Source organism: Tamandua tetradactyla, chromosome 5 (genome assembly GCF_023851605.1).
Source record: "Tamandua tetradactyla isolate mTamTet1 chromosome 5, mTamTet1.pri, whole genome shotgun sequence".
In the NCBI taxonomy this organism is placed as follows: domain Eukaryota; kingdom Metazoa; phylum Chordata; class Mammalia; order Pilosa; family Myrmecophagidae; genus Tamandua; species Tamandua tetradactyla.
In genome coordinates this window covers 24,726,000-24,747,825 of record NC_135331.1, presented here as the reverse complement: position 1 = coordinate 24,747,825, position 21,826 = coordinate 24,726,000, and the positions used below count along the sequence as shown (strand labels likewise).

Below are 21,826 nucleotides of genomic sequence, written 5' to 3'. Positions count from 1 at the left end.
GAGGGACAAGGGGCCTCAGAGTGGGAGAAGGAGATGTGAAGATGGAAGCAGAGAGGTGGGAAGGCATGTGTGAAACAGATGGGTTTGAAGAAGCCACACACGTGGGCTTTGAAGATGAAGGAAGGGCCTTGAAACTAGGAAGGGGCGCAGCTTCTAGAAGCTGGGAAAGGCAAGGAAGCGGATCCCCCCCACTGAGCCCCCAGAAGTCAGCCTTGGTTGACTGCCGCCCTGTGGGACTCATTTTGGATTTCTGACCTACAGAACTGTAAGACAATATATGTGTGTGATGTGTTAAGCCACTCATTTGGGGGTCATTTGTTACAGGAAACAAGCCAAGGGAGGGACTCACCAGGACACGTAGCCTGGCCCCTCCATGACCATCTTTGGGGACCTGTATCACAGAGCCCCAAACTGGGGGGAGCTGGAGCTTGGGACCCTGCAGGGCTGGCAGGGCTGGGCCCTGAGTCTCATCCACACCATTTGTTGCACCCCCCGCCCTCATAGCTGCTGAGCCTCATTGCACAATTTGGGGATGTACGTCTGTGTATTGGAGCTGGTCTTCCCACCAATGTCCGGGATTGAGTGGAGATGTGCTCCCATCTATAACATGCTCTGGGGAAGAGGGCAGGTGACGCCGTGCACCACACACGCTGGAATGCCCCATCGCTCGTGGGCTCCTGGGAGCGGGGAGCAGCTCAGGGTGCTGGTACACCACGGGGGAGGCAGGCAACAATGTGTGTGGCCTTGGGCAATGGGGTTTCATGCCAAGGGCACAACCTGGGATGCTGGCCCAGGGACTTGCCAAGCTTGGCCACTGCAGCAAACAAGAGGCTGGGAAAGTCCACCTTCTCCATCTTGTCAGAGCCCGCTGGGGAGGCAGGGGCTGTGCCAACCTCGACCCAGCGATGTGACGTGGTGACCACAGTGAGAGTAACTTGCCTGCACAAAGGCCTCCCTGCAGGGGCTGCTGATAGCACTGGCTCATTGTCCTTACAGTGTCCCAAGGCTGTCACCTGGGAGTGTATTAGAGCCCAGTGCCCAGCAATGCTGGACTTTAGGGAACACATGTCCCCCGTGTTTAAATGATGACATAAGTACTCTATGTTAAGAGCCCCAATTTTCCTCAGGTGAAGACTCTGATCTCGTAGAAGTTATGCAGTCCTGATTTCCCTCTTCCCATTGGCTCCTGGGGAGCTCAGAGATGATCACAGGCAAGTATCCTGACTCGAGGCAAGCATTTTGTGTGACAGTTTGTTCCTGGCTTCCTCCTCTGGCTCTTATGCCTTTGAACCTGCTGCCGAGGGAAGAATCTAAGTGGGCCCTTGAGTAGGTCATGTAGGGTCTCTTGGCTGTGGCGTCCCCATCTGTAGGCTGTGCCAGGGGAGGAGGCGAACCCAGAAGGTAGAGAGGGAAGAAGAGGTCCAGGAGCAGTGAAAGGAGGATGGGCAGGAGGTAGAGCACCAGGGCATATTCTGGAAGGCAGCTCCATACAGGATGGAGGCAGGATTGGGTGGGGCGTTTGTAGGAGAAAAGGACCTGGACAGAGTCGGGGGGAAAGGGTTGGTATGGAGGGAACCGGCTCATCGTGGCCTGGCTGGTTTCAAGGCTGCCGTTGGGATTGGAGCTGCTGCAGTGGGGTTGGGATTGGGGCAGGCCATTCCCTTGGATTGCTCCACTTTGACTGAGAAGGACCCCCCAAACCAGGGAACCCCAGAGAGAATGCAAATTAAATAAGGGACAAGCAAAAAATGATCAGAGAGCAGGTTCTCTGATGGCAATGAAGTTTTATGGGGCGACAGCTGGCAGATCCCTAGAATGGGGACATTCGGGAGGTTTCGTGGGGTCACTGAGCCAAGCAGGTGTGGGTGGGTGGGTGCTGTCCTGGAGTGTGGAGGCCCCGTATGTCCGGGAAGGGGAGGGGAGACTCTCCTGCAGGCCATGGTGACTATGGAGAGGGTGTCATGGCATCTGGAGGCAGGCCTGGTCCCCACAGTGAAGGAGGCCAGGGCAGGGGATGGGGCCAGGCCTGGGGGCCCACTGTGGCCTCAGTGCCCCTCTTCTGGAAACTTCTGTCAGAGTTTCTAGGGTAACAATGAAAGGACCCCACAAGGAAACACCCAACCTCCACCACGTGGAGGATTTCCAATTAAAGAATGGATTCTGTTCAATCTGGAAGATTTGAGCTGCCAAGTGCATGGAAAGAAGTGAGCCAAGAGGAGCGTCGTGAATGAGAATGAGGATCCTTTCTTGAGAGAGTTTTGGGATTAGGCAGAAGGGTTGAGGGGGTGACTCTGGCAGGGTCCTGCAGCCAGGGAAGGTGGAGGTGCAGGGAGCTAAGGACACTGTCCAGCAGCCACGCTCTTCTCCACCATGCTGCCCTCATGGGTGACCTGGCAGCGTAGGTGTCTCCTCTTCTCCACTGGGCGCTGTCCAGGGACAGGTAGCTGCTGGCCGCATACCTGCTGTCGGCCTGCTTGGAGGGCCTGCTGGTCTGCACACCCTGGGAGATGGCATTGCCCCCTCTCTTCCACGTCACATCCACGCTGCCCGGGTAGAAGTCACTGATGAGTGGCTTGGTTGGTCACCAGCTCCTCAGGGGATGGAGGGAACACGTGGACATTGGGTGAAGCCTTGGGCTGACCTGCAGTTGAAGAGATAATGTGAGGTGTGCAGAGGAAGAGCCAGGGGCCTTGGTGGCCCCTTGCCTGTTCCCTCCTAAACCCTGGCAGATGTTCACAACATCCTTTCCCATTCCTCTTCTTGCTTTTCCCTCCTTATGTGGAGCTCCTTGGGAAGCAGAGAACCCAACGCTCTCTTTAGAAGCCGTTCCCCTAATGTCCTTCCTCCAGGGACCTGGCTGCATGCTGCCTCTGTCTGCCTCTCTTTCCCCATTAACAGTGTCAGGCGGTCCTTCCTGGCCCCTGGTGTCCCTGGCATCTGGGCCTCAGTCCCAGCACCCAGGACAGTGTTGCAGGGCCCTAACCCATCTTTTGCCATCCACGTGCCCCATGCCACTTTTTCCACACCCGGGCCCCTGCCCTCTGACCTGGGGTGCCCTGCCCAGCCCACAGGATGGTCCTGGTGGTGTGTACAGAGCCCCGAACCTGTGCCTGGAATGTGGTATGGCCTGGAGTACCCCATCTTGCTTGGGGGCCAGGGGCTACCCGAGCCAGGCCTTCCCAGCTTTTGGGGTGAGTAGGGTGGCTCCTTCTAGCCACAGCCCCCAAGAGCACCGCCAGGCTTCGTATACTTCTCCTCTCCACACTGTCCAACCTCAGATCCATTTCCTCAGCGGCCTTTTGGGGGTGAGGGCCCAGCGGCCCCACCTTCATCTCTGGGGCCCCCACAAATCCTGACTCACTTTACAGCTGAGTAGTGCTCTACACCCCCAATTTGCTCCAGGCCATCACCAGCAGGTCAAATGACTCTTTGTGGAAGGTGGAGAGAGGGGGCAAGCCCCGTGGCAGGGCAGACAGCGGGGCCTCAGCAGCGAAGGAGCTCGGGGACAGAGAGCCTCTACCTGACAGAACCCCGATGCCCGGGCTTTCCGCCCCGCTCCTTTCTGACCACTGTGCTGGGAGGGACGGGCTTGCTGCCCCCTCGCCCAGTCTCATTGTCTCTGCATCCCTAGAGGAAGCCGGACCCCCTTTTGCTGTCTGTGGGCTCCCCTCGGGCTGCCCCCTGCCTCCCCGGGGCCCAAGGTCCCAGCCCAGCCCCGGCGTGTCCCCAGGCCTCCCATGCAGCCTTCTCAGTCCTCAGCCCAGGACTGGGGGCTTGGGGCTCTCTCTAACACCTCCCCAGATCCCCTCGTCAGACACCTCTGCCCCCCACCCCGGCATTGCCCTAGAGGTGGGGAAGGAACCGTCCTGAGGCCAAACTCCCAGCCCCAGGCTCTGGAGCCAGGCACAGAGCAGCTGCTGGACTCTGGAGGTGCCTGTTGTGGCAGCTGTCCTGCCGGTTACCCCAAGACCAACTTGCCTCCTCTGGACCCCACAGAGAAAGGAAAGGGGTGTTAGTCCTCAGGCTGGGGAGAGAGAGGGGACACTGACTTTGTGGAGACAGGAGAGGGGTGGAGAGGCTGGGAAAGGCTGTGAGAGCCATTTACCGAGGATGGTGAGCTGGGTCCCGCCGCTGAAGACATACCATGGTGACTGAGGCTGAGACCCACACGCATGGGACCAGCATCTGGGGCCTTCCTCTTGGAGACCGGGCTGGTGGGAACTAACTGGGCATGATGGGCACATGGCTGAGCAAGTGGGGTGGTGTCCTGGGCACAGTGGGGTGGGCAGCCAGCCTCCTAGAGGCTGGGGCACCCCTAGGGTGAGCACAGCCTTAGCCATATCCATCTATCCAACTGCCCATCTGTCCGTCCATCAATCCATCCATCCATTCATCCATCTTCCACCTATCTATCTATCCAACCACCCATCTGTCTGTTCATCTGTCCATCCATCGATGTATCCATCCATCCATCATCCATCTGTACGTTTTCCATCTATCTATCCAACCACCCATCTGTCCGTCCATCTGTCCATCCATCAATGTATCCATCCATCTATCCATCCATCCATCATCCATCTGTGTATTTTCCATCATCCATCCATCTGTCCATCTAGCTATCGGCATCAGCCACTGAGCCCCCATCTGCACCAGACACTGTTTAATCTCTCCCCAAAACCTTTCAGGCCAAGGCCCTCAGTACAGCCAAGATCACTGCCCTGCCCAGGCCCCATGGTGCCTCATCCCTGCAGGATGCACTGATGAGGTCTGCCCTCCCCTTCTTCCCAACCCATGTACAGCCACCAGCCTAGGTTCCCCTCTCTGTGCGTCTGACCCTGCACTCTGATGACTGCCTGAGGGGTCTCAGAGCTGTCCTTCCAGACCTCACCTCTCTTCGCCACTCCAAATTCATATACATTCTACCCCCTGAACATACCTCTGCTCGAATGTTTCCAGGCACTTCCAACTCAACAGATCATGAACAAAACTCATCCCATTTCCCCACCACTTGCTCTCTGGCAGTGTCCTCATTTTAGCAGCTCTCTCTCTCTAAGCCAGGGACCTAGAGCCACGCCAGGATGCTTCAGCTTATCGAATTGCCCTCTTTGTCCATAACATAAAAATACCATTAAAATAATGAGAAAAAAGAGCCACCCAATCACACACCAAGAGTTTGTGACTGCAAGAATCCTCAGGTTTTGCCAACTCTGATTTATTCCCCAATGTATTATATTTAAATTGTGTATTTAAATATGATAACCCATGATATTGAAGCCAGCATTTTCTACCTTAGCAGTAGGACCATCTTTGTATGTATGATGTGCACATAAGACTTTTGAAGTAAAATTTAATATAAACATAATATGAATTCAATACCTAATTCTGATTTAAAGAAAGCAAACACCCAGCATTTTAGTAAGTTAAATGCTTACTAGTTGAGGATCTTCTCCCAGAAGCTTTACTGCAGACTTAAGAGTTAAAGGCAAAGTCACACACTCTCAGTTTTATTAGTCAACGTATTTTGGAAATTCTAGCCAATGAAGTGAGATAAATTTTAAGGAGTCATAAGTATTAGAAGAAAGGAGAGAAAATTGTTCCTTTCAGATGATGTGATAATCTACTTAAAAACTACAACAACAAAAACCCATGAGAACCAGCAGAAAAACTACTAAAACTAAAACAAGAGTTCCTAAAGTGACTGGATATAAGACCAATATACAAAACTCAGTAGGTTTCCCTTCTACACCCGGAGTAAACATGTTTATATATGAAATTGGGGGAAATTTACAACTTCGATAAAAATTATTAGGTGTAAACATAAAATGTCTAAGGTTCACATGAAGAAATTATAAAGCACTTGGCATAATAGAGAAGTGAGTGAATGGAGATACATTATGTTCCTGCATGGAAATGCTGAACATTGTAAAATTCTTCTCAAATTTAGCTATATATTCTATAAAATTACAAGCACGACAACAAAAGAATCATTTATGCAAAGTAGCAAACTGGTTCTAAAATCTGGCAGTAAGGATAATGTTGGGGAATGACACATATTTTAAAAAAGAACATTAATGATGGGTTCTTTCATCAGATATCAAAACATACTATAAAGCTAAAGTAATTAAAACAATATGGGTCTGATATAGGCATATATCAATAGATATTAATAGATCGATAGAACCACAGAGAGAGTTCAGAAGCAGAAATGTGTATAATCAATTAGTATTTGCTAGAAGTTGCATTTATATTCAACAAATATGAGATGGTCAGCTCTGCGTTTGGAAAATAAAATTGGATTCTTACGTCCACAAAAAATAATCTCCAGGTGAATCAAAAAACATCAGAATGATACAATTACCAGAATAATATATAGAAAAATAATTTTATACTATTGAAATGAAGATGACTTTCTGAATCATGGCACAAATTGCCAAAACCACAAAGGGGAAGTTATACCAATCAGACACATAAAAATTAAAAACTGCCCTATAGTGAAAGACCTGATAAGCAAAAGCCATAAAACAGACTAGGGGAAAATATTCAAGCATATATACTAGACAAAGAGTTAATATCCAAAATATATAAAGAGTTCCTACAAAACCATCAGAGACTCCAAACAATCTGAACACAGGTAACTGAATCAGGTGAGTTAGGACCAGTCAATTCACAGAAGAAATCCACCTCGGTAAAAATACAAAAGGAAAACACGTTTCACCAATGATTCAATAGTGCACAAAACAATGGCCAACAGTTCTATTTTTTGCACGCCAGATGAGCAACACAAAAGACCAGCAAGGAGGAAGGGGAAAGGGCACCGCCCTTCCCTGTAGTGACTATAAATTGGAATAGATTTTGGGAAGATAACTAAGCTCCACCTATGAGCATTTCAAAAGCACGTTCTCTTCAACCCCGCAAATCTACTTTTAGGGATTTAACCTGTGGGTATATGTAAGTGTGCCTCACACACACACACACACACACACACACACCAGTTTCCACTGCAAAATCACTTGTAATTATTTTATTTTTATTTTGGGGGGGGTGCATGGTCCAGGAATCGAACCCAAGTCTCCCACATGAAAGGCGAGCATTCTACCACTGAACCACCCATAATTATTTTTTGATGGAAGTAACCTACATGTCCATTAAAAGGAGAAAGGTAAAAACAAATTCCCGTTCATCCTGATTTTGCACTCTCATAAAGCCATTACAAGATCTTCTCATCCATGTAGACTGACCTATAAAATGTCAGCAACATGTGGTTTAAAAAACTAGTTTCACTGCATTGAATTATGTATTTGAACACAGTTAAAGGAGGAAATTTGGGGTTGTAATCTGGTACTAGCACAAAAACTAAAAAAGAAAAGTTAGTTGCAGGATGGTATGTAGAATATAGCTCCTCCTTTGCCAACTCCTTCAATATCCACGTGTGTGTGTGTGTTTCAGGAGCACGCATACATAGGAAACAGTCCAGAAATGTATAGCACATATTTCCCTCAGTGTCATCTCTGAGGACCCGGTTTTGGGGAGAAGAGAAAACAATGTTATGGCAAAACATTCACTTTTTATTTTATATATTTCCATGCTTCATTTTTATTTTGGCAACAAGCACTTGGTACTGTTGTATTAAAAATTATTGTAGAAGACAAAAATAAAGTTTATCTTCTTGTGAATGGTTTGAAGGTTACAGCCAATTATATAGCAAAAATCAAAATCAAACGTAACCCCAGCCCACCAAAGACACATCCTTAATATTTTTCCGTGTTTTCAGATGAGAGACTTTTGCAAATGCACACATACTTTTAAAGCACAATTGGATGCACTCAGTAAACTTCACATTATTGCATCCTTTTTTTTTTAAATAGCTTTTCCCATGCTAATATGCTTCAGAAGCATAAATTTGAAGTTCCGTGTAGAATTCCTTATGAAGGATATCCCATCATGCATCTTATCATACTCTTTCTGCTGCTAGTTAGGTTATTTCCAGTTTTCTCCCATTATAAATAGTGCTGCCCTACCCAGACTTGTGTGTCACCCCTTTGGCCATATCTCTCAGTCTTCCTCCCTTAGGCCAGATTCCTAGAGGTGGAATTCCATAAAGTAAACTTTTGGATAAACTTGTTGTAACTTGATGCATGTTGCTAAAATGGTTGCACAGTTTAAACTCCCTTCTACAATCCATGAGAGTGTCCCTTCCTCCCTGGCTGCTGGTTACAAATAAGCTCAGAAGCTCTGTGCTTTATCTGGGGTTGCACAGCCAGGGGTGGGGGTGGGGGTCCCACATGGACCCCCACCCGGGCCTTTTCTACAGAGGCACCCTGGGGTGGCCTGAGCTCTGGAGGGCCAGTCTCAGGAGGTGAGACCCACCCTGACCCTTGAGCCAGTGGCCCCTGCCCTCTGAGGTAAGAGGGCAGAGGTGGTGTGTCTGCGGAAAGGAGCCGGATGCCTGGGCAGCAGCCACCACCCGCCTGGAACATCCTGCCCCTGTCTCCCTACCACCATCTTCCAAGAGCTGGGCCGGAGCTAGGGTGAGGCAAGTGAGGTACTAACCTAGGATGCAAAATGCAAGGGGCGTCCAAAACTCAGTGACCAAGACAAATCGTATTTCATCACACTATTGAAAAATAAATATTCATGCACAAAATCAGCAATGAGCAAAAGAGCGACGTGTCAAATAAAGACAGCTTCTGCCAGACCCTGCCTCTCCCAGACATCCTTCCTTCCTGCTCATGTGTCTCCCCGGTCACTGCCCTCTCCCCTCTGTCCCCCGTTCTGGGCTGGGATCACAGGGACCCCCCTTGTCCCTCTGTGACCCGCTCGGCGCTTACCTGTCCAACAAGCTCTGCAGGCTCCAGGGGCTGGACCAGCTGTTGCCTCTGGGCCCCGGGGTGCTGGGCGGGGAGCAAAAGGCCTTCCAGCCTGCCCTGGGCTTCATGGGCTCTGGAGGTGCCTGCTGTGGCATCTGTCCTGCCGGTCACCCCAAGACCAACTTGCTTCCCCTCTTTTTGTGTGTGCGTGTTATTTTTTAATTTTTTATGTTTAAAGTTTAAATCTTTTTTTTATCATTATTATTTTTTTTATTTTACATGGGCAGTCACCAGGAATCGAACCCGGGTCCTCTGACATGACAGGTGAGCATTCTTGCCTGCTGAGCCACTGTGGCCTGTCCTGTGCATGTTATTTTTTTAATGTTGTTCATTTTTCCTTTTTTTGGCTTGCTCTTCAAGTGTTTTTGTATTTTAATTTTACATATCTTCTCTTTTTTGTTTTAGGTTTTTTCTCTCGTTTTTTCATTTTGTGTTTTTCCCCCTCTCATTTATTTTTTTTCCCTTTAATATTTTTTATTTTATGTTTTGTTTTTCTTGTTTGTTTTCTATATATTTTACTTTTATTTTTCTTTGTAATTTTGTGTTTGTTGGGTTCTTTGTGTGGTTTTAATTTCTTGGCCTAGTGAAATTTGAATGAAGGCAGGTTCCTTTTCTGCCTTCCCATTACGTGGGTCTTTGGAATGACTTTTGGTGTGACCTTGGACACGTGTCCCTGTTTTCCAGGCGAGAACCCTGAGGCCCTTAGAAGATGAATGCAGGGCTCAGGCTCATCCTGAGAGGGAGGCGCAATGAGCACGGCCCTTAGTTTTTAGCATCACATGTTCACACAGGAGGTTTATATTTGGCTCCAGAGACTTCTCCCTGGGCTGGATATGGTCCGAGGTGGGTTGTGGTGGCAGAAGGGAGGGAAGGGCAGGGGGCTTGGGTTGGGGTCATTTCTGAAGCCTGGGAATAATGGCAAAATGAGGATAGTGCTGCTGTTTCCATTCGGATGCCAGCTGGGTGCTTTATGCTTTCATCCAAAGAGGTAAGCATCTCCGCACCCCCGTGTGGAGATAAGGAAACTGATGACAGGGCAGACTGGGTACTCTTGGGACCCCACCCAGCCAAGCGGGGACAGGACTGGGTCTGACCTTGAGGCCTGGCTCCTCCATGGGACCAGGACCTGTTATGTTGTTGATGACTCCTAATCCCAAAGGCCCATTTGGGATCAGGCTGATGGGTGCATCGGGAAAACTCAAATCCAGAGGCCAGCACAGAGCAACTGCTCAATAAACACTGTTTGAATCTGGGTGAGTCAAGATTTCTTTTATTTCCATTGCGGTCAGACCTGCCCTGCACCCCCCCCCCCACACTCCACCATCTTCACCCCCTATCCTGGTGGGGAAGGGTCTTGTTGTGCCACCACATAGGACTGCAGGGAGGGGCAGCAACCTGAGATAATGGACATGAAGAGCTGCATGCTGGCAATTTATTGGTAGCTGTTATCCTCATTATTTTTGTCATTAGCACACTATGACCGCTCCTGGCTTACCTGATGTGGTTAGGGGAAACATCAGCTCTTGTTAAATCCTGCTGCTCCTGACCCTGGAGGACACTGCAGAGTTGCCCAGAAAAGAAGCAGCAGGTGAATAAAAGGTGACTTCCAGGTCAAGATGGCGGCTTAACAACGTGCGCATTTTAGTTCGTCCTCCAGAACAACTACTAAATAACCAGAAACAGTACAGAGCAGCTCCCGAAGCCGCGATAGTGACCAGACACACAGCGTACACCAGTCTGGACCAGCTGGACTGGCTGTGAGCACCCCCCAGAACCGTGAGTTCCCAAAGCTGCAGCGGCCAGCGCCCTCCCCAACAGGCCGCTTCCCAGAGGGGAAAGGAAAGGACTTTACCAGCAGCAGGGACTGGGGACAATCAAACGCCAATTGTGGAACTAATTAACAAATTCTGACTACTAAAAATAGGCCCCCAGCTTAGGTGAACCTGATCAAAGCGGAAGTTGCTCATTTTTGCCCTGGAGCCAAGGAGGCAGGACTGACAGTAAAAGGGGGAAAAAAAAGAAGGAAACAGAGGTTTTTGTGGCTGTGTATCTACAAAGGCTAGACTGCCTCTGGATACAGCTGCAGGACTTTTCGGGCTGCAACTGCCCCAGGCATTGGCAGAAGTGAGCTCTTTTGGGCGCCTGTCTGGAACCTGTGCCTTCCCCAGGGGAGGGGCGAAGCCCCACCCAGGTGGAATCCCTCCATCAAGGAATTCAGACCCCAGGGCTTGGTAATTTGAAGCCATTAAAACCAGCCTACAACCTCTCCTCTGTCTCCACCATGCCCCCAGCAGGGAGAGTCTGCCAAAGTTAAAGGTACCACATCATCTTATGCTGGTGGGACCTGCAGTCAGACAAGCGCCACATACTGGACAGGATAAGAAAAACAGAGTCCAGAGACTTCACAGGAAAGTCTTCCAACCTGCTGGGTCTCACCGTCAGGGAAAACCGACGCAGGTGACTCTTTCCTCCTGATAGGAGGCCAGTTTGGTCTGGGAAAATCTGGCTGGGGTCTATAATATCTAAGTAGACCCTCCTAAGTGTGTGTGGGGGGGAAGGCACCACACAAGCAGGGCAAGAAACAAGAAAACGAGAACTGAAAAATTCTCCTCTGTTAAACAAAACTGAAGCTAAAGGTCCAGATAAAGCCGAACGGAATGTCAAAGAACAGATAGACAACAAATTCATCCAGCAAGAAAACCCTAGATAAAAGAAGTGAAAGCAATCTCCAGAATAAACTAATTAAGGTAATTAAATGCCTAGACGCCAGCAAAAAAATAACAAATCACACTAGGAAAATTGAAGATATGGCCCAGTCAAAGGAACAAACCAACAATTCAAATGACATACAGGAGCTGAAACAATTAATTCAGAATGTACGAACAGACATGGAAAACCTCATCAAAAACCAAATCAATGAATTGAGGGAGGATATAAAGAAGGCAAGGAAAGAACAAAAAGAAGAAACTGAAAGTCTGAAAAAACAAATCACAGAACTTATGGGAATGAAAGACATAGTAGAAGAGATGAAAAAAAGCAATGGAAGCCTACAATGGTAGATTTCGAGAGACAGAATATAGGATTTCTGAACTGGAGGAAGGAACATCTGAAATCTGACAAGAAACAGAAACTATAGGGAAAAAAATGGAAAAATATGAGCAGGGACTAAGGGAATTGAAAGGCAATATGAAGCGCATGAATATACGTGTTGTGGGTGTCCCAGAAGGAGAAGAGAAGGGAAAAGGAGGAGAAAAACTAATGGAGAAAATTATCACTGAAAATCTCCCAACTCTTATGAAAGACTTAAAATTACAGATCCAAGAAGTACAGCGTACCCCAAAGAGAATAGACCCAAATAGACATACTCCAAGACATTTAATAATCAGAATGTCAGAAGTCAAAGAGAAAGAGAGGATCTTGAAAGCAGCAAGAGAAAAGCAATCCATCACATACAAGGGAAGCCCAATAAGACTATGCGCAGATCTCTCAGCAGAAACCACGGAGGCGAGAAGACAGTGGGATAATATATTTAAATTATTAAAAGAGAAAAACTGCCAACCAAGAATTCTATATCCAGCAAAATTGTCCTTCAAAAATGAGGGAGAAATTAAAACATTTCCAGACAAAAAGTCACTGAGAGAATTTGTGACCAAGAGACCAGCTCTGCAAGAAATACTAAAGGGAACACTAGAGACAGATACGAAGACAGAAGAGAGAGGTGTGGAGAAGAGTGTAGAAAGGAAGACTATGAGTCAAGGTAAAAAGAAGGAAAACTAGATATGACATATAAAATCCAGAAGGCAAAATAGTAGAAGAAAGTACTACCTATGCATTAATAACACTGAATGTTAATGGATTAAACTCTCCAATCAAAAGACATAGTCTGGCAGAATGGATTAAAAAACAGGACCCATCTATATGCTGTCACTACTCAAAGGACACGAGGCCAAGGACACAAATGTACATTTACACACCAATGTTTATAGCAGCATTATTAACAATTACCAAGAGATGGAAACAGCCAAAATGTCCATCAACAGACAGTTGACTAAACAAACTGTGACATTTACATAAGATGGAATATTATGCAGCTGTAAGACAGAATAAAGTTATGAAGTATGTAACAACATGAATGGACCTTAAGGACAGTATGCTGAGTGTGATTAGCCAGAAACAAAAGGACAAATACTGTATGGTCTCACTGATATGAACTGACATTAGTGAATAAACTTGGAATATTTCCTTGGTAACAGACACCATCAGGAGATAGAAATAGGGTGAGATATTGGGTAATTGGAGCTGAAGGGATACAGATTGTGCAACAGGACTTAATATAAAAACTCAGAAATGGACAGCACAATACTACCTAACTGTAATGTAATTATGTTAAAACACTGAATGAAGCTGCACATGAGAATGATAGAGGGAGGAGGGCTGGGGACATAAATGAAATCAGAAAGAAAGATAGATGGTAAAGATCGAGATGGTATAATCTAGGAATGCCTAGAGTGTATAATAACAGTGAAATGTACAATGTACAAATTTTAAAAATGTTTTTGCATGAGGAAGAACAAAAGAATGTCATTATTGCAGGGTGCTGAAAATAGATGATAATTAATACTTTAAAATGTAACCTTATGTGTGAGACTAAAGCAAAAAATGTTTATTTGTTACAAAATTTATATTTTGACTAGAGCATTTCCTAATATAACTCATGTAGATAGTTTGATTAAATGTCATAAGTACTTGGAATCTCAGGTAGGACATGAGATTTTGTTGGTTTGTCCAGAGTGATGCCCCGATGAATCCCAGAGTGATTTGATCAGTGACTGGAAAAGTATTTGCAAGCCCCTTTGGGGAATGGTGAGAGTGGGGAGAAATTCAACTTCCCCAAGTTGAATTTTTGATATTCTCACAAGCAGTGTGGACAACCAAAGCTATAGGCTGAGCCCCCAGTCTTGGGGTTTGTTCACATGAAACTTAACCCCACAAAGGATAGGTCAAGTCTACTTAAAATTTAGGCCTAAGAATTACCCCCAAGAGAGCCTCTTTTGGTGCTCAGATGTGGCCTCTCTCTCCAGCCAACATGACAAGCAGTCTCACCACCCTCCCCCTCTCTGTGTGGGACATGACTCCCAGGGGTGTGGACCTTCCTGGCAATGTGGGACAGAGATCCTGGAATGAGCTGAGACTCAGCATCAAGGGACTGAGCAAAACCCTAGAATGAGCTGAGAATTAACATGAAGGGATTGAGAGAACCTTCTCGACCAAAGGGGGAAGAGTGAAATGAGACTAAGTGTCAATGGCTGAGAGATTCCAAACAGAGTTGAGAGGTTGTCCTGGAGGTTATTCTTATGCATTAAGTAGATATCACCTTGTTGTTCAAGATGTAATGGAGAGGCTGGAGGGAACCGCCTGAAAATGTAAGGCTGTGTTCCAGTAGCCATGTTTCTTGATGATGATTGAACAATAATATAGCCTTCACAATGAGACTCTGTGAATGTGAAAACCTTGTGTCTGATGCTCCTTTTATCTACTATATCAACAGAAGAGTAGAACATATGGAATAAAAATAAATAATAGGGGGAACAAATGTTAAAATAAATTTAGTTTGAAAGGTTAGTGGTAAATGAAAGCGAGGGGTAAGGGGTATGGTATGTATAATCTTTTTTTTCTCTGTTATTGTTTTATTTCTTTTTCTGTTGTCTTTTTATTTCTTTTTCTAAATCGATGCAAATGTTCTAAGAAATGATGAATATGCAACTATGTGACGATATTAAGAATTACTGATTGTATATGTAGAATGGAATGATATCTTAATGTTTTGTTTGTTAATTTTTTTAATTAATAAAAAAAGTTTAAAAAATGAGACCCATAAAAAAAAGACTAATAAAAATTGGTTATCTTGTTAAAAAAAAAAAAGAAGCAGCAGATTGCAAATTTCTGCCATTCACACTGATCAAGTGTCCTCCTGGCTTTCCAGATGCCTTTTCTGCTGTGAGATCTTTGAAGTGTCTGTTTGATTCCAGATCTGCCACCCAGCCAGGGCTTGCTCTGTCTCTTTGTTTCAGCAGCTCATAAAGGGGCAATCAGGGTATACTAAAGTGAATTTTCTGGCCTGCTCCTTTAAGAGTTGCTCAGCCCACATTTTGAGTCAGACACTCCTTAACTTTCCTGCCAAGTTTGATGAAGACCAGTGCAGCCATTTCCATGGGAGGCAGGAACAAATAGCCTGTCACTTCATTTCATTGATACAGGTAATGATTGCTGGGAGGCAGCTCTCCAGGGGTCACGGCATGTCCACAAGAATCAAGAGCAATGGCCCTGACTGACTTCATTCTGGACTATCTTTCCAAGAATGCTTGTATACTGAGCAGCCGTGGAAGACAGAGATAGCATCTCCTTCTGGAGCAAAGAGCAAGCATGCTTGCAGCTTTGGAAGACAGAGTGTTCCCCAAGCATGCCTAAGGTCACGTATAAAAAATCTGGACTCCCTAAACTCAGGTGTGCAGGTATCACCTGGCCCTTTCTGCATCACCCTAGGGGAACTGGGGCTCGAGGAGCTGGTGTGAGAAAATGATACTGCTATTGCTGTGAGTAATAGACAGTCCTTTGTCTCTGATCCAGGAGTCTTGTGTCTTCCACCAGCATCCCTGAAATTGTGGCAGGCTTACTTTTTAGCTTGCAAGTAGGGTAAGATCTCAGACCCTCAACAGTTCTTGATGATGATGATGACACTGAGAAGGAGTAGAAGGAGGAAGAAAGAGATGAAGTTGATCATTGTAATCATGACCTAATGGTTTGACTCAACACATTAAAACTCCGAGCTGGATCTGTCCACTCTGAGAGCCAGGCCCAGTGCTGAGGGCTGGATAACACAAATAAATGCCAGAGAGCCCTGATCTCAGCGAGCTATTACAGTCAGGAGCTGAACTGGGCTGTGGGCATCCTAACAGACATAATGCATGTGCCTGGGGGAGTCCAGCCTCTCCCCCACCCACTGTGGTGCTGGCCCACTCTTGCCTTTGACCTTGAACTTCCCACACTTTGAGGATTGGGCAGAAAAAACCCCAGACCTCCAGGCAGAAGCTGCTCCCTCCCCAGCTGTCTGGTGTGGTGAGATACTCACCCCATTCTCAGGTCCCGGAAACTGTGGTCTCCCCCAGGGACAGCCCAGCTGTTGTGGAGAAAAAGGGGCTGTCCCTAACTGGAGCTATCCCCAGATGCTCCTCCCCCAACCCCAAGCCCGTACACCCGCCACGGCCTCTGGGAAGATGCCACCGCAGACCACATCCTCTCGTGGTGACCACAGTCGGGCATCCGCTTCTGGCTGGAACTTGGAGACTCTCGAGGGATGGTCTGTGCCTTTCCAGCAGGTGCAGCTGCGGCTCTTGCCTGCCCAGGCCCCTGTCCCATCCCCTGCAGCCTGAAATGTGCTGAGGGCTGGATTCAGGCTGGGCCAGAAGAGTTGGGCCCAGCTGTCCTGCTTGGCAGACACCTGGCTCAGAACCCTGGCTGCTCGACAGAGCCCCATGGGTCCACCTGGGCCCTTGTCTCCTGAAGCACTGGTGCACATGCCCTAAGTTCTCTGCCAGATCCAGGCTAATGCTTGGGTCAGTCAGCACTCCTTCTTTATAGGCTGCTGCTGATCAGTCCCCTGCCCAATTCTCCATCTCGAGAATCCACCTTCACCCCTGGGGAATTCTGTTTTCTACGCCCATGTTTTCTCATCTTTATGTTCACCCCATCCTGTCCTCAGATTCCAGCCATCTTGCCCTCCTCATCTTCAGCTCTTCCCTGCTAGGAACTCAGAAGTCAGGGACAGCGAGTAAAAGTACCAGTTTTCAGAGATGACAAATGTTCTGGAATTTTCCAGTTTCCTCAGAGTCAGGGTCTGTCTCCCCGGGAACCCTAATGTCCCTGGTTCCTCTGGTCATCCTGGGGGTGCAGCCCCCCTAGTTCTCCTCCAGGAAAAGGGTGAGAGAATCTGGCTCCCTTTATGGATGTTGCTGAGTCAGTGCCCTGGAAGAGACCCTCCACTGAGGAGGAAACTGAGGCAGAGAGTGGGAGGGTTTGTTGCCCAAGATGTAGAACATGTTGCTGTAAAGACTGCATCCCGGGACTTGGTACCAGCACTTTTGGGGACGGATGGAGCCAGCCTGCAATTGGAGTGGGGGCTTTGGGAAAGTTCTGCTCTTTATCCTCTCACCTCCCTTCTCCAGTTCCTCTTCCCCCAAGTGCTGGTGGCAGCTGTAAAGAGAAGGTCCACTAAAGGCAACAGAGACCAGCAGAAGAGGGGGGCCACAGAGCAGAGTGGGCTGGACGTCACCCACCCCTGAGGCTCTGAGTCTGGGCGAGCTGGGGGCTCTCTCTGACTGTGACCCTGCTGTGCTCCTCTGGCCTCTCCTTTGTCTTTCCTGGAGCCAGTCCTTATGGTGGGAACATCTCAGGTGCAGATTTTCTGCGCCCAAGGAAGTCTGCTCACAGCCACCTCCTGCTCAGCCCTCCCTGCAGCCCTGGAAGGCAGCTGGCCCAATGCACCGACCAGGAACCAGACATCCAGGAAAACCAAGAAACAAACCGTGTGGGAAAGGATGGCCCTGTGGGACCTGGAGCCCAGGACATGGCAGGTGTGTGTGTGTGTGGGGGGGGGGTGGACAGGGAGAGGGGAGACAGGATGGGTCAGGAGGGGTCTGATGGTTACAACCCACAGCCTGGGTTTCTGTGGTCTGGTTTTCCCAGTTGGGATCTGTTAAGGTTTGCTAAAGCTGCTGGAATGAAATGTACCAGAAATGGATTGCCTTTACAAAGATGATTCATTAGCTTACAAATTTACATTTCTAAAGCCATGAAAAATCCAAATTAAGGCATGTACAAGAGGAAACCTTCACTCGAGAAAGGACGATGGCGTTCAGGCTTTCCCTATCTTATAGTAAGGCACACGGCGAAGTCTGCTGCTGTTCTCTCTCGGGTTGTTTTCCAACATGGCTGTCTCAGTTCTTGTGGGTCCTTCTGGCTTCTGCTGGGTGTTTTCTCTCTTTAAGTGTCTGTGGATCATTTCTTCAGTTCTCCAGGGCAAACTCTGGATATCATCCCTTAGCTTAACATTTCATGGGGCATTTTCTGTCTTCAAATTTCTATGCTTTCTCTGTGGCAGGTCCATGCTGCTGTACAAGCTGCTCTGGCACTTGTACCATACGATCCAGCAGATCCAATGGTGCCGGAAGCGTCAGTGGCAAATAGAGATGCTGTTTGGAGGCTTTGGCAGGCCCTTACAGGAGAATCACAATGCAGACCCTTAGGATTTTGGAGCAAAGCCTTACCATCTGCTGAAGATAACTACTCTCTTCTTTGAGAATCAGCTTTTGGCCTGCTACTGGGCCTTGGTAGAGACTGAATGCTTAACCATTAGCCACCAAGTTACCATGAGACTTGAGTTTCCTATCATGAGCTGGGCAACCAAGCTATAAAGTTGGGCATGCACAGCAGCACTCTATTGTAAAATGGAAACAGTATTTAAGAGATAGGGCCAGAGCAGGTCCTGAAGCTACAAGTAAGTTACATGAGGAAGTGGCCCAAATGCCCATGGTCTCCACTCCTGCTGCATTACCTTCTCTTTCCCAGACCACAGCCATGACCTCTTGGGGAGGTCCTTACAGTGAGTTGACTGAGGAAGAGAAAGCTCGGGCCTGGTTTACAGATAGTTCAGCATGATATTCAGGTACCACCAGAAAGTGGACAGCTGCAGCATTACAATCCTTTTCCAGGATATCCTTGATAGACACTGGTGAGGGGATATCCTCCCAGTGGGCAGAACTTCAAGCAGTGCACCTGGTTGTTTATTGTGCTTGGAAGGAGAACTGGCCAGAGGTGTGTTTGTATACTGACTCATGGGCTGTTGCTAATGGCTTGGCTGGATTGTCAGGCACTTGGAAAGAGAATGATTGGAAAATTGGTGACAAAGTGGTCTGGGGAAGAAGTATGTGGATCGACCTTTCTGAGTGGGCTAAAAATATGAACATATTTGTGTCCCATGTGAATGCAAACAAGAGGGTGACTTCAGCAGAGGAAGGTTTTAATAATCAAGTGGATAAGATGACCCATTCTGTGGATACCAGTCAGCCTCTTTCCCTAGCAACTCCTGTCATTGCCCAATTGCCGGATGTAATTTCGGCCCGTTCCTCTAGCTCTCTGCCTAGCAACATATTCAAGCCATTCCATTGGACCTTTCTGCTCTCAGCACACCCAATCCCTCGCTGCCACCCTTAGCCTCCTCACCAATCACGCAGCGCGCCTCCCCTGCCCCCCCCATTTCCGCCTCACCACTATATAAACCTCTGTACTTCCCCTAATAAACGTTCTGGTGCGCACGCCTTGCCAGCTCCGCCAGTACCCGCGAGTCGTTCTTTCCCTCGCGCGCCCTCCACACCTTCGAGCCCCCGGGGAACCGGCACAGTTCCCCACCATCGCTGAGAGGAAGACCCCAAGCGGGAGATAAAGAGCTCCCGCACCCAATGGGCTCATGAACAAAGTGGTCATGGTGGTAGGGATGGAGGTTATGCATGGGCTCAGCAACATGGACTTCCACTCACCAAGGCTAACCTGGCTACAGCCACTGCTGAGTGCCCAATCTGCCAGCAGCAGAGACCCACACTCAGCCCCTGATATGGTACCATTCCCCGAGGTGACCAGCCAGCTACATGGTGGCAAGTTGATTACATTGGACCACTCCCCTTGTGAAAGGGGCAGTGATTTGTTCTAACTGGAATAGACACATACTCTGGATATGGGTTTACTTTCCCTGCACGCAATGCTTCTGCCAAAACTACCATCCATGGGCTTACAGAATGCCTTATCCACTGTCCTGGTATTCCCCACAGCCTTGCTTCTGATCAAGGAACCCACTTCACAGCAAATGAAGTGCGGGAATGGGCACATGCTCATGGAATTCTCTGGTTCTTACCCTGTGCCTCATTATCCATAGGCAGCTGGATTAATAGAAAGGTGGAAAGGCCTTTTGAAAACTCAATTTTGGTGCCAACTAGGTGGCAATACCTTGCAGAACTGGGGTGATGTTCTCCAGGAAGCTGTGTGTGCTCTGAATCAACTTCCACTGTATGGTGCTGTTTCTCCCATAGCCAGGATCCATGGGTCCAGAAACCAAGGCGTGGAAATGGGAGTGGCACCACTCACTATTACCCCTAGTGATTCACTAGGAAAATTTTTGCTTCCTGTCCCTGCAACCTTGAGCTCTGCTGGTCTACAGATTTCAGTTCCAAAAGGAGGAGTGCTTCCACCAGGAGAAACAACGATTCCATTGAACTGGAATCTAAGACTGCCACCTGGTCACTTTGGGCCACTCATGCCCTTGGATCAACAAGCCAAGAAGGGGATTGAATTATTGTCTGGGATGATTGACCCTGACTATCAGGGAGAAATAAGACTGCAACTACACAATGGAGGTAAAGAAGAGTTTCTTGGAATACAGGAGATCCCCTAGGGCGTCTTTTAGTACTACCATGCCCTGTGATTAAAATCAATGGAAAACTGCAACAACCCAATCCAGGCAGGAATACCAATGGCTCTGAAACTTCAGGAATGAAAGTTTGGGTCACTCCACGAAGCAGAGAACGAAGGCCAACTGAAGTGCTTGCTGAGGGTAAAGGGAACGTGGAATGGGTAGTAAAAGAAGGTAGTGATATATATGAACTATGACCACATGATCAGCTACAGAACTGAGGACTAGAATGGTACGAATATTTCTTCCTTGCTTGGTAATTAGTATCTATGTATTTATACATAAATCAAATATCTTTTGTTTTACTCTTTATTCTGTCCCGTTTATCATATGACATAAGCTGGTTTGTTCATGTTATAGTATATAAGTTGTAAGTATCACATTTAAGAGTGAATATTACTCAAGGACTTGCGCCTTGCTCTGGATAGATTTAATGTTTCCGCTTGTACGTGGGACAGTTGAGTATTGTTAGATGAGGAAAATATGTGTCTGTTACTGTTTTCTATTTAGTGGTTAAGTATGGTTTAAGGTGATGTGTATAGCTGCCAAGTTGACAAGGGGTGGACTGCCATGGTCAGTTTCATGTGTTAACTTGGCCAGGTGGCGGTGCCCAGTTGTCTGTTTGGGCAAGCGTAGGCCTGTCTGTTGCTGGGAGGACATTTCATGGACTTAAATTATGACCACGTCGGCGGCATCTACAGCTGATTGTATTTGTAATCAGCTAAGGGAGGGTTTTCTGCAATGAGTGATGCTTAATCTAATCACCAGAAGGCTTTTAAGGAGGATTCAGAAGAGACAATCATGCTTCCTGCTTCCGCTGGCGAGCCTCTCCTGAGAGTTCATTGAGGACCTTCACTGGAGCTGCCAGTTCATGGCCTGCCCTGCAGACCTTGGACTCTACATCCGCATGGTTATGTGAGACACTTTTATACATTTTATATTTACAGATATCTCCTGCTGATTCTGCTTCTCTAGAGAACATTAGCTAATACAACTGGAAACGGATTGCCTATATAAGGGGGTTTTATAAGATTACAAGTTTACATTTGTAAAGCCATGAAAATGCCCAAATTAAGGTATGTACAAGAAGATACTTTCACTCAAGAAAAGCTGGTGGTGTCCAGGGTTCTCTGTCACATGGGAGGGCACACAGCAATGTTTGATGGTCGTAATCTCCTGGGCTGGTTTCCGAAATGGCTGTCTCCGCTCCTGTGGGTTGGTATGACTACTACTGAGCATTTTCTCTCTCTAAACATCTGTGGGTCCCCTTTTAGGCTCTTCAGGGCATACTCTGGATCTCATCTCTTAGCTTAGCATCTCCCAGGACATTTTCTGTCTCCAAGTGTCTGTGCTTTCTCCTTCTTAAAGGAATCCAGTAAGCCAGTTATACCTACATTGAATGGATGGGGTCACATGTCCATGAAAACAACCTAATGGAGAG

At 47.5% G+C, this 21,826-nt stretch overlaps 1 pseudogene; it reads right to left on the bottom strand.

Moving 5' to 3' along the window:
• Nucleotides 1-2,333: 2,333 nt before the first annotated feature.
• The window catches only part of LOC143682987 (immunoglobulin lambda-1 light chain-like), a 32,792-nt pseudogene continuing 13,299 nt past the window's right edge, over nucleotides 2,334-21,826 (bottom strand).